The 13,846-nt window shown below is 45.4% G+C and overlaps 1 long non-coding RNA gene across 1 annotated transcript in view; it reads right to left on the bottom strand.

Moving 5' to 3' along the window:
* Nucleotides 1–921: 921 nt before the first annotated feature.
* LOC146079658 (uncharacterized) overlaps nucleotides 922–13,846 on the bottom strand; it is an 84,552-nt gene continuing 71,627 nt past the window's right edge. The window contains exon 4 of the long non-coding RNA XR_014474676.1: nucleotides 922–969. This is a non-coding gene — a long non-coding RNA (uncharacterized LOC146079658). The remainder of the gene's footprint in view (nucleotides 970–13,846) is intronic.

Below are 13,846 nucleotides of genomic sequence, written 5' to 3'. Positions count from 1 at the left end.
AAATCATGCACCAGAATCAGCTTCTTTCAACTCAGTAATACATTTTGGATGTGCATCTAAAATTTAAAGCAGAAAATGAGGAACTTTTGAAATTTTCATTTTTTGGCCAAATTGATGGGTATGGGGCTAAAGGAAATGCTTATACTGTATGCATAAGATAACATTTCAATCTAGTGTTTAAAAACCATGCACCAGAATCAACTTATTTCAACTCAGTAATACATTTTGGATGTGTACCTAAAGTTTAAAGCAGAAAATTAGGAACTTTTGAAAGTTCAGAAGGGAAATACAAGGACAGGCACCAGTAAGAGCATATAGCAGTCCCACTGTTACAAGTCCAGAAGGGAAGCTATATAATACATAAGTGCCTCTGAGGGTTATGTGTGTGGAACCTAAACATGATTAGCTTGTCTGAAGAGGTGAGTTTTCAGGGAACACTTGAAAGTGTATGACACAAACCACAATGCCACTTACACGTTACGCCACACACTGTAATGTCCCTTACACTATACACCGCACACCGTAATGCCCCTGACTCTTTATGCCACACACCGTAATGCCACTTGTTTATATCTATCTATCTGTGTGTGTGTATATATATATATATATATATATATATATATTTTAGGGGGAATCCGCACTCACAGCCAGCCCCTGTCAGCGTGAGGGGTGCTCAACTACAAAATATCCACAGATATTCCAAATATAGCACTGGTGTAGACCCAAATAAGATCCACGAAGAGCACTCACCAATAAGATCACAACTTTAATGGTACTATTTCAGGTTATCATAAATCTTACTGTTGTAAGCAGTCGACGTTTCGGCCACTAGAGGGCCTTTGTCAAGACAGGTCAGCAGATACATCCGTACAGCACAAGAAATTCAAGTACTTGACAGAATAAAACCAGAATAAAAATGCAGCACTTTTTCTCTGTGACAGACCTCTGGAACCCACAGAGGTAAAGGATCTAGGAAAGAATGTAGAGAAAAATGCGTTAAACGAGTAGCATTTATTAATAGAGAAAAGTTCTCCAAGGTAAAAAAGAGTCAGAGACTCGTACCATAAAACATAGCACTGTGGACTGGGTACCACACGATTTTACATATATAAAACCAAGGCAACACTGCTCACGCTCGTCCAGACACTGGTATCCACAAACGACCTGCAGAAAGCTGCACCACTGGCTTGCTGTATGGCTATCGGGGGACGTCACGTCACCACCCTCACCCACCCACGGCACTAGAACACCCACATGCAACACCCCGCACCCGCCCCTCCATTACCCACAGCAACCATGCATCCACTTGCGCAAATACCTTGCAATAAAAAACACATCCTTCATAAAATAACCATATTTCACACAATAACACTATTCACAGTTTAAGGGGGTGGAGCCCCTTACGATGGTGTGAAGAGCGCCCCTAGGGCGTGATGAATCACCTAGTATATATTATATATATATGTATATGCACATACACATTTATACAGATTAGCAGTATGTACAGTATATGGGACTTGTGTGTGTGTGTGAATATATATATATATATATATATATATCTAGGAAAGAATGTAGAGAAAAATGTGCTTCATGGTGCATTAAACGAGTAGCATTTAATAATAGAGAAAAGTTCTCCAAGGTAAAAAAGAGTCAGAGACTCGTACCATAAAACATAGCACTGTGGACTGGGTACCACACGATTTTACATATATAAAACCAAGGCAACATTGCTCACGCTCGTCCAGACACTGGTATCCACAAACGACCTGCAGAAAGCTGCACCGCTGGCTTGCTGTACGGCTATCGGGGGACGTCACGGACTGCCGGAGACAGGAGCAGGATCAGCTGGAGGGGCACGTCGTAGGCCACGCCCTTCCAATTCACTGCTACTTGGGACTATATTTTAGCACATGATCTTACACCTTTTGTCCATATATATATATCTCTTATATATTTGGCTACATCTGTCACTCAAAGTGTGTCTGGAGCTGTAACGCTGGGTTGTGGACTTCCATCTTAATTTATGATTGTCATCACCTGTTTTAAACAGGGTAATTGATAAGAAAGGTGTTTAAGCACAGGTGATGGTAATCCATAAATTAAGAAGAAAGTCCAGAAACAGAGCAATGTGTCCCTCCTGGAGAGGGTCATGTTGGGAGGTATGCACCTCCCTCCCTCCCCACCCCCCCCACCCCCCCCATTCACGGCATCCCCACGATTAAATGGCACATGCAAAACACTGGCATGGCTATGGTCGACAATGAAAAAGGTTGACAAGATTTATTTTTCACTTTTTCAATGTTTTCATATTCATTCTCATGTGTCGACATGGACACCGATGAAGTGCCACACTTATGTCAACATTTACATGTGTTGAACTTTCTGTGTTGATTTTTTCTTGTGGCGATTCGCGGTACCCCCCGCTACCCCCCTCCCGCGATTTGCAGCACACCCCCCGGAATTCGCGGCACCCCCGGTGACTCCCGCGATTCGCGGCCCCACCCCGTGACACCCCCCTCCTGCGATTCGCGGCACCCCGCGACCCCCTCCCACGATTCGCGCCAACCCCCCGGGCCCCCTCTCCCGCGGTTCACGGTGCCCCCCACGACCCCCCCTACCGAGATTCCCCACCCCTGACCCCCCCTCCTGTCATTGCGGCAACCCCCTGCCCCCGCGACCCACCCTCCCGCGATTCACTGCAACCCCCCGCGTCCCCCCCTCCCACAATTCGCGGCACCCAACCCCCCCCCCCTGCGACCCCCTCCCGCAATTCACGGCATCCACCCACGACCCCTCCTCCCGATTCGCGGACACCCCTATCCTCCTCCCTCCACCCCCCCACCCCCTCGCGCGATTCACGGCAACCCCAGGATTAAATGGCACATGCAAAACACTGGCACGGCTATGGTCGACAATGAAAAAGGTTGACATGAGTTTTTGAAGATTTATTTTTCTTTTTTTTTATGTTTTCATATTCATTCTCATGTGTCGACATGGACACCGATGAAGTGCCACACTTATGTCAACATTTACATGTGTTGAATTTTCGGTGTTGATTTTTTCTTGTAGCAATTTTTTTCCAGTGACAACTATGAACTATGTGCACGTCAACCTACACATCATCAACCAATTCTTTGTATAATATATAACACCTGTTCTGTTTTACTGTAGGTGTTTTAAGTCAGACCTTTTACTGCTACTATTACTGTTTATATAAATGCATTCTGAATGACAGCAACATCCTACCATCCTTCTACAAGAATATATAACCAACTAGGTGATTCATCGCCCCGTGCCCCCCCCTCCCGCAATTCACGGACCCCCCGCGCACCCCCTCCCGCGATTCGCAACCCCCCCTCGCGCAATTCACGCCCCCTCCCACGCTTTGCGGACCCCCGCCCTCTCCCGCGATTCGCCGACACCTGCGCCCCCCCCTCCCTTGATTCACGGCACCCCCCGCGCCCCTCCCGCAATTCACGGCACCCCTAAGCCCCTCTTTAGTCCCCCGTATACTCACACACCCCTATCACTACCCAGCTTCCTGCTCTCCTGAACCGTAACTTCCACCACTGGGGAGTTTGCTGACGCTGTTTTGCCCACATGCCCCTATCATGCCTCATAGCCCAGCCTCCTGCTCTCATGCACCCGAACTCCCACCCAGTAGGAGGAGACACTGACTAAGGGCCACCATCCTGTACTCCTGTACTGCCACGCTGGACCCTCACCCACTGGCAGAAGCTGCACAGTATCTCCCACCCTCCTCTTTAGTCCCCCTTATGCCCACACACCCCTATCACTACCCAGCCTCCTGTTTTCCTGTGTCGTGACCTCCGCCAGTGCGGAGCCGCTGACTCAGAAACACCCTACTATACTATTGCACACACACACCTAAACAACATGCACACACAGCCCCCCCCCCCACACACCCACAAATGTCACTGTACCATCCACACTATCAATGTACATCTTACTCTGTAACCGCTTTTTAATTAAACAAAACAATACACACCCCCTTCCACATCATATGCTCTCTATTTAACACATTTCACCTATAACTCAAATTGCAATACAGGCCATCTTTAATACAATTCTAACCATCTTTCTCATATGCAAATGTTCACAAATTAAGGGGGCGCAGCCCCTTACGACGGTGTGAAGAGCGCCCGTAGGGCGCGATGAATCACCTAGTATATATATATATATATGTATGTATGTATTATGTATGTATGTATGTAAAAGATGTCTAGATGTCCTAAGTATACTAATATTAGTCAGATCTAGTTATATTCAACTTGCAAACTGTATTATTTTGTGTATAATGGTTTTCTAAAACTCATATGCATATTCAAATGAGTTCCCAATACAAATCATGCCATGATGAACCCAGGTCAACTCCAACACGTAATGGATGAATAATGTTAAGGGAATAAACTAGAAGAGTTGTATGTTTTTTCCTTGCTGCCCTCTGTACACATGTTCTCCTGGTCTGCCATTGAGAGGGCTGGTATCCATATGCATGCTTCCTTGGGCTTGATTGAATGGACTTCATTACAACTGTGGGCCTCAACTCTTCTTTGAAATAATCAAAAGAGTCTTGCTTAGAAAGGAAATGCTGCCGATAAATACAGAAATAGATGCGAGAGAGTGCAAACAACAAGCTGTCAGAACAGAGTAACAATCATGAGAACGCTGGTTCCATTTCAATGGCTGTCCCATTTTGTTGCTTGAGGACTGTTACAACATTGTATGCTTTATAAAAAAAAACACATACACACACAAAAAACATCGCTTAACAAAACAAATATATGTTTTTGAAATTTACTGCTCCTGCCTCCGGCGGTCCGTGACGTCCCCCAATAGCCATACAGCAAGCCAGTGGTGCAGCTTTCTGCAGGTCGTTTGTGGATACCCGTGTCTGGACGAGCGTGAGCAGTGTTGCCTTGGTTTTATATATGTAAAATCGTGTGGTACCCAGTCCACAGTGCTATGTTTTATGGTATGAGTCTCTGACTCTTTTTTACCTTGGAGAACTTTTCTCTATTATTAAATGCTACTCGTTTAATGCACCATGAAGCACATTTTTCTCTACATTCTTTCCTAGATATATATATATATATATTCACACACACACACACACACACACACACACACACACACACACACACACAAGTGCCATATACTGTACATACTGCTAATCTGTATAAATGTGTATGTGTATATACATATATATATATAATATATACTAGGTGATTCATCACGCCCTAGGGGCGCTCTTCACACCGTCGTAAGGGGCTCCACCCCCTTAAACTGTGAATAGTGTTATTGTGTGAAATATGGTTATTTTATGAAGGATGTGTTTTTTATTGCAAGGTATTTGCGCAAGTGGATGCATGGTTGCATGGTTGCTGTGAGTAATGGAGGGGCGGGTGCGGGGTGTTTCATGTGGGTGTTCTAGTGCCGTGGGTGGGTGAGGGTGGTGTGGGTGGCCCAACGTCAGGTGGGGGGATCCTGTGGGTGGTAGGGTGTGGGCCGTGTGGGTGGTGTATGTTGGTTAGGGGCGGGGTGGACTGGTTGCGTGTCGGGCAGGTGCATTGGTGTGTGAAGTGTGGGGGCGGGGGTGGTGTGGGTGGGGGATGGATAGGTGCATGTGTAATGTGGGTGGGCTATGGGCATCTGGTGTTGGGGCATCTGATTGCAGGGGTATTTTGGAATGGAGAGGTGGAAGCAGTGTTTCGGCAGGTGGATGGGGGGTGTGGGTGTAGTACAGGTGTGGGAGGGGCGATTGTTGTGTTTGAGCAAGTGGATGCAGGTTTGCTGTGGGTGGAGGAGGGGCGGGTGTGGTTGTGTTGCATGTGGGTGCTGTAGTGGTGTGGGTGGGTGATGGAGGTGTGTGAGTGTGCTGTGGGTGGTGGAGGGTGCTTATTGGTGTGGTGCTTATTGGTGTGGTGGCATGTGACGAATGGATGGGTGGGTAATTTGGTAGGGGGATGGGCAGGTGCAGTGTTGTGGCGGCTGGTTGCAGGGGTTCTGGGGGGTTAGGATGTTTGGGTGTGGGGGGGGGTGCATTAGCAGCGCGGTTGAGAGTGTGAGGCATGCGAGGTGGCTGACTGTACAGTGGTTCTGTGGGTGTGCTGCAGGTGGTGTTTTTTTGTGTGTCACTTGGAAGGTGCAACAGTGTGTAAGGAGCAACAGTGTGCAATATTTACCGTCCTTGACAGTGCTAGAGTCCCGCCGAGGTTTCCATACCTTTCATAGGGTTGTAATGTGGCTCAGCAGACGCAGCAGGTCCGGTGGGCAATGCAGGATGGGGCAGCGTTTCGTTCCCTACTGGCAGGCAGTGCGGGGAGGTGCTTGGTCTGGGTGTGGCAAAAGGGCAGAGAGGCAGGGACGGATTTAAGTGATAGGCTGCCCATAGGCAGGGGCGTAGGGAGGGCAGAGCCGGCGGAGCACTTGCTCCGGGCGCAGAGAGATCAAGTGGCGCCGGAGCCGTGCAAACTGTGCCGCCGGCTCCCCCGCCCTGCTTACCCGCTCCCTCCCACGCCTGGCTGCGGCACTTACAGTGCTAGTAGTTCAGTCAGTGTGCGTGCCCTGCGTGGAGGTGCTGGGATTCTGCATTCAGAGGCACCCGGCAGGACGGAGAGGCAGGGACAGTGGCATCATGGGAATTGTAGTTTAAATGTTACTGCTCAGACTTTGAGCAGTAAACGATTAAACTACAAATCCCATGAGGCCATGCTTTGCCCTGGGCAGGAAGCCAGAAAGTCTCACACTGAATGAACAGTGTAAGCACGCTGCCTGTTGACATGCCTGCCCTGCAGAGTCAGACAGAGACAGTGTAGTTACAATGATAAGGCTGTTCTGGAGGGAGACAGCTCTGCAGTTCTCTCCCTCCCCCTACCTCCCCTGCGTTTATCTAAGCAGCAGCATCAGGAAGAGGACTCTCCGTTCACAATGTGTCATCAATGAGGGTAAAGATCCTGTAAAGTGGCTTGTAGATAATTAAATTGGCATTATACAAACAGTATTATCTGTTACTATTAATTTCACCACCTGCAAATGGAGTGTGTGTGTGTTTGTGTGTATGTTATATGCGTGTATGTGTATATGTTATATATATATATATATATATATATATACTGTATATATATATATATGTGTGTGTGCAGGGCCACTGGAGGTAGGTAGGTGGGAGCAGGGACACACCCTGGATGGAGGTGAGAGGCGATTCCCCCCCAACCCCCCCCCTGCCCGAGCGACTCAGCGGCTGCCCCATCACCCCCTTCACATGCCGCCTGCACCAAGCATCTCCCCCCTCCCATCCCCCAAGACCCTCTTACTTGCTGCAGGAGGTGCCCGTCTAAACACTTATGTTGATTGGCTGTTTCCTGTCTCCTGCCGCCGCAGTAGACCTGAGCCGGCCCGGAGCCCAGCAGGTGACTTTAAGACCACAGCCTCCCTTCAGCGCTGCAAGTCACAGAGGGCCAGATGTATCAAGCTTCAGATAGTGATAAAGTGTAGAGTGATAAACAACCAGCCAATCAGCTCCTTCCTGTCATTTTTAAAACTTAGCCTGTAACATGGCAGTTAGGAGCTGGTTGGCTGGCTGTTTATCACTCTCCATTTTAACACTTTTTGAAGTTTGATACATCTGGCCCAGAGTGAGCAGTTATTTACATCTGCAGAGTAGCCTGCAGCCCGCCTGCAGTCCCTTCATCACCATATACACCCCGACAGTGGTGAGTCCTTTCTGGGTTGTGGGTGGCACCCACTGTGCGTGTGTGTGTGTGTGTGTGTGGGGGGGGTTGTGCTGACCACTTGCCGGGGAACCTTGCACCAACCCTGTGTGTGTGCATACATATAAATGGAAGCATGATGGCTCCTGCCAGCGGTGTAACTAGAAATGTTGTGCCCTCCTTCCAAAAAAGTTTTTGGTTTTATGTGTCAAATGTGCAAATGGGTATTATGGTTTGTTATATAGTATGTAATGGGCATGTGACTTTATGTGTAATGGGCATTACGGTGTGTCTTATAATGTTAGGCTGCGCCCCCTTTTCATCGTGCAAGAGCCCCGCCTACTACAAATCGGGGGGGGGGGGGGGCGCGAAACATGCCCTTGCTCCAGGCACCGTGGCACCTAGCTACACCACTGGGTCCGTAGTGTCACCAGTACAGCTTACTAACCATTTCTTCTAGTGTCATCTCCTCGTTAACAGTGCGCCTCACATAGGTAGTCATATCATCTGTAGTGTCACTGCAACATTGCCAACATCACGAAATCACAGCACAAATCACAGCCACGCACCTCTCTCCCTCCATCCGGCACCCCAGCAGTCTGCACAGCAGCATTAGGATGTGGGATTGGGCTTTTAGAGCATATTGGAAGCCCCATAGACAATGTAGCACAGTAGGGGACTTGTTAGTTACGGTCTGTGTTGGTCTACCTTTCTATGGGATTCAAAGATGACAATAATGCACCTCTGTGACTCCTGCACGGGTGACCACTACACAACTCTCCCTCTCCACAAACTACTTGTCAGAGAAGCAGACTCTCAGTCCCTGGCATGGCAAGGGTTAATTCATCTACTTGAGAAGTGCATCCAACTGTATATACACAGACTGGCTGAGCTGGCACTGACCAGGGGCGGATCCAGGATAAAATGACAGGGGGGGCACCATGATAAAAGAGGGTTTAGGTGGGGGAGGGGCGGTGTTAGTGGTGCCAGTGTACATGCTAAGAGCAGAGAGAGGGTGGGAATGGGATTAAAAATAGGCCCTGGCATTTAAAGTACGCAGGCCCACCATGGGGACAAAAGTGAAGGATGCAGTTGTGCGCACGCCGAAGGCGCGCTCCGGGAAAGGGGGTGTGGCCACTCAAAAGGGGGCGTGTCCTTGAGTGTAGTGTACAACACCATGTACAACTTCTACACATTATGCGGTACTTATGTAGTATCTGGGCGTCCGATTTTGTGATTGTATGCCTTACCTTAAGGCATACAATCAGATGCGATTCGATGCGATTTTGCATAGGATTCAATGTTAAGAAGGTCCTGTTCATTTCCCCACTATCCAAGTGGGCATAGAGTTGATTTTATATAGCGTGGCGAGCGCAGCGAGCCACCGAGCCCGAAGCGTGGCGAGCGAACGCATATTTCTTAAAAAGTATTCTGTGTCCCCTCGCGGGGCTCGCTACGCTCGCCACGCTTCGGGCTCGGTGGCTCGCTACGCTCGCCACAGGTTTATATCCAACTCCATGCCCACTTGGATAGTGGGGAAAGGAAAAGGACCCCTTTTTCCCATTGAATTCTATGTTAAAATGGACTCAGACCATTTTAACATTGAATCCTATGGAAAAATCTTGACCATCGCATCGCATACGATTTGGTCGCATGCGATGCAATCCGATCCGATTTCTAAATCAGACGCCCAGATACTACATAAGTACCCATTATGCAACAAAAAACTAGACCCCATTATATTTGCCCCTTACACATGATGCCAAATGGAATGAGCCAAAATTCACATAATGCCACATGGATTGAGCCAAAATTCACAATATGCTTCATAAACAGGGACATGGTCCACCAAAGGCGCGCATTAAACATTTACACCATAATGTCCAATACACGTTAAGTTACTGTACACGCCATTATGCACATTATGTATTATGCCAAACACCATAATGCCTATTAAAAATTATGCTACATAAGTGCTGCTTATCTACATGCTCATTGCCAAGGGTTCCATGCTTATTGCCAGAGGTTCCATGCTCGTTGCCATATGGGATTACATGCTCATTGCCAAGGGGGAATACATGCTCGCGGTAAATGGGGGACAGCAGCCGCCAGGCAGAAGTGACAGCCACTGACAGTGGCAGAGCCTGGCTGTATTCAGAGCACTGCAGGTCCCAGCTATTTGAAATAATACCCCTTTCACACCAGAAAATGCATTCCCGGGTTGGCCCCTTTTACACCAGCCTAGTCCCTGCATTTTCTGGTGTGAGGGGGAGAGAAAACCACCCATCCCCCCCCTTTAACCAGTTATCTAATTTAAATGGCTATATCTTCGGAACCAACTGACCCATTTACATGAGACAAGTATCATATTGAAGAACTTTTGAGTGGGCTTTGAATGATTTTGGTCCAGTGAAACTGGAACGTTTGGTTCCAGAGTAATCTGCCCTCAAAGAACATGAACAGCCATGAAATTACATTTCCAAAATAAAAAAATCGGTTTATATGCAATATCTCTGAAACTGATTGACGGATATGGACCAGCCTGGTATCATATTGAAGGCCCAGCGATTTGGAATTGATTGAGATCAACCAAAAGCTTCTATGATGACAGAAGGGGAACTGGCAGCCCTCGGAACCGGGTGGGGGTCAGAATTGACGGGTCCCATATTATCCTATGGGGAAAAAACCTTACAGCTTTGCCAGGCGATATCTCCGGTTCCCGTGGGGCTAGATACACGGGGCTGGGCTCGTTGGAAAGCCCTGGTCCTCAGCTACAAAATGAAATGACAGGGGGGGCACGTGCCCGGGTGCCCCCCCCCTGAATCCGCCACTGGCACTGACTGTATGTGCACAGTTGCGGAGGTATTGCTGTAAAGCAAGAAAGTACTGGGCGCTTGTGGGGGGGGGAGGGGTGGGTGGAGAAGATAAAGAAATTGGGGAAGAGATGAAAAATAAACAAGAGAATAAAGATAAAAATGACGGTAAAATGAAATAAAAAATAAATAAAAATAAATATAAAAATAAAAAATAAAAAATAAATAAAAATAAAATAAAATAACAAATATGCGCTAATGTTTACACTCTCTTGAGTGAATCTTTTGTGAGAGGCAGCAGTCCAGAGCGTCACGCTATCTAGGCTAATCTAAATCTTGCATCTGACCTGATAACAGGGGAAGGCAGCGGCGTTTGCTCCGTCTGTGGCTTCCGTGTGCGGCGGGCGGCTTCCGGTGACGTCACCCTCTTTCAGACTTGCGGCATTCGGCTTGGGGTGAGCGATACAGCACCCTTTCCTGCTCCTCTCTCAATCCAACGCGTTTCGCATCCAGTAGGATGCTTTTTCAAGGATGGTTTGACATAAAAACGATTTCTTTATTTATAGTATAAAAGCGGAAGTTGTCACTGACATGTGACTTCCGTTTTGGTGGCAACCTCATGGTTCCAATATTCCTCTTGGAGATGGGATATTTTTGCTGTACCCATTTGTGCGCATAAAAATGAAAAAATAAAATCAAATAAAACTAAAAAATAAATAAAAATATAAAGAAATAAACAAAAATAATAGTAATAAATAAAAATAAATAAAAATAAAAATGAAAATAAAAATGAGAATGAAAATAATAAAAACAAAAATATAATAAAAATAAAAAATAATAAAAATAAATTTGAAGCTAGAGTTGAAAAAAGATTTGTCTGCTCAGAATGGCAAGAGATTGCTGAAAGTGGGTGGGAAATAGGGGGGGGGGCTGAATTTTCTTTTTTTTCCTCTTTTCTTTTCACAGGAAGACTTTTAGTTCAATGTCTATATTGAGTCCTTTCGGCTCTAATGTGTTTAACAGAAACATCCATTTTGTTTCTGATTTTTTTAGAGATGTGACTAGGTCTTCTCCTCTCCAGTGTGGTTTCACGTTTTGTATTCCCACGAAGATGAGACCTTTCGGGTCTTGGTTATGTCTTTCTGCAAAGTGGGCTGACACACTGTGTGTTCTCAAACCCCTTCTTATGTTGTACAGGTGTTCTGCGATACGGATTTTCAATTTCCTTTTGGTTTGACCAACATACTGGAGCCCACATGGGCACTCCAGAAGATATATAGCTCCTTCTGTCTCGCACGAGAAGCTGCTTTTTATTTGAAATTTTGTTTTATTCTGGTTTGACATGAAATTTTTTATTGGTTTGGTATTTGTTTTTTGGTTCTTGCATCCCTTGCATTGCATACAATGAAAGAAGCCTTTTGATGTTCTTTTTTTCTCTTCCTCCTCAATTGGAAGGTAGCTGTTTGTTAGTGTTTGTTTCAGGTTTTTTGCCTTCCGGTATATAATTTTCGGTATTGTTGGTAGTATTTTGCTGAGTTGTTCATCAAGCATGAGGATGTGCCAGTGCTGGTTTAGTATATTTTCTAGATTTTTGTAATTGCTGCTGTATTTTGTGATGAAAGTTATTGGCATTTCTTTTTCCGTTTTGGTTTTGTATGTAATCAGTTCTTTTCTGTCCAATGTTTTTGTCTTGTCAATTTGTTTTTTCAGGAAGTCTTTTTTATATCCTTTCTGTAGGAATTTTGTTTCAAGTTCTTTACTCTGCATTTCAAATGTTTGGTCTTCAGTGCAATTTCGTTTTAGGCGTCGAAATTGGCCGCCTGGAATATTGCTTTTCCATTGATGGTGATGGTTGCTGTTGTGGGCCAGCATGTTGTTGCCATTTACGTTCTTGATGTGGGTACGGGTGTTGATCTTGTTTTCTTTAATGTAGACTTCTAGGTCGAGGAAAACCACCATCTCTTTGCTGTCTGTTGTCGTGAATTCTAGATTTAGTTGATTGTTGTTCATGTGATTTTTGAAGTCTGACAGTTCTTCTTGTGTACCGTCCCATATGAAGAATAAATCGTCTATGTACCGTTTCCAGCATCTGATTTTTGTCAGGTATTTGTTGTTGGTCCATATATTGGTATCTTCCCACCACGATACAAATAAATTCGCGTAACTTGGCGCGAAAGATGTTCCCATGGCGGTCCCCTGTTCCTGATTGAAGAATTCGCCATTATACCAGAAATAATTATGTCTCAAGGAGAGGAGAAGACCTAGTCACATCTCTAAAAAAATCAGAAACAAAATGGATGTTTCTGTTAAACACATTAGAGCCGAAAGGACTCAATATAGACATTGAACTAAAAGTCTTCCTGTGAAAAGAAAAGAGGAAAAAAAAGAAAATTCAGCCCCCCCCTATTTCCCACCCACTTTCAGCAATCTCTTGCCATTCTGAGCAGACAAATCTTTTTTCAACTCTAGCTTCAAATTTATTTTTATTATTTTTTATTTTTATTATATTTTTGTTTTTATTATTTTCATTTTCATTTTTATTTTCATTTTTATTTTTATTTATTTTTATTTATTACTATTATTTTTGTTTATTTCTTTATATTTCTATTTATTTTTTAGTTTTATTTGATTTTATTTTTTCATTTTTATGCGCACAAATGGGTACAGCAAAAATATCCCATCTCCAAGAGGAATATTGGAACCATGAGGTTGCCACCAAAACGGAAGTCACATGTCAGTGACAACTTCCGCTTTTATACTATAAATAAAGAAATCGTTTTTATGTCAAACCATCCTTGAAAAAGCATCCTACTGGATGCGAAACGCGTTGGATTGAGAGAGGAGCAGGAAAGGGGTGCTGTATCGCTCACCCCAAGCCGAATGCCGCAAGTCTGAAAGAGGGTGACGTCACCGGAAGCCGCCCGCCGCACACGGAAGCCACAGACGGAGCAAACGCCGCTGCCTTCCCCTGTTATCAGGTCAGATGCAAGATTTAGATTAGCCTAGATAGCGTGACGCTCTGGACAGCTGCCTCTCACAAAAGATTCACTCAAGAGAGTGTAAACATTAGCGCATATTTGTTATTTTATTTTATTTTTATTTATTTTTTATTTTTATATTTATTTTTATTTATTTTTTATTTCATTTTACCGTCATTTTTATCTTTATTCTCTTGTTTATTTTTCATCTCTTCCCCAATTTCTTTATCTTCTCCACCCACCCCTCCCCCCCCCACAAGCGCCCAGTACTTTCTTGCTTTACAGCAATACCTCCGCAATCGTCTACTACCACAGGGCAGCT

This window comes from Crinia signifera, chromosome 5 (assembly GCF_055691185.1).
Source record: "Crinia signifera chromosome 5, ASM5569118v1, whole genome shotgun sequence".
In the NCBI taxonomy this organism is placed as follows: domain Eukaryota; kingdom Metazoa; phylum Chordata; class Amphibia; order Anura; family Myobatrachidae; genus Crinia; species Crinia signifera.
Note: the sequence above shows the minus strand (reverse complement) of the source record. Positions and strands in the feature narration are given on the sequence as shown.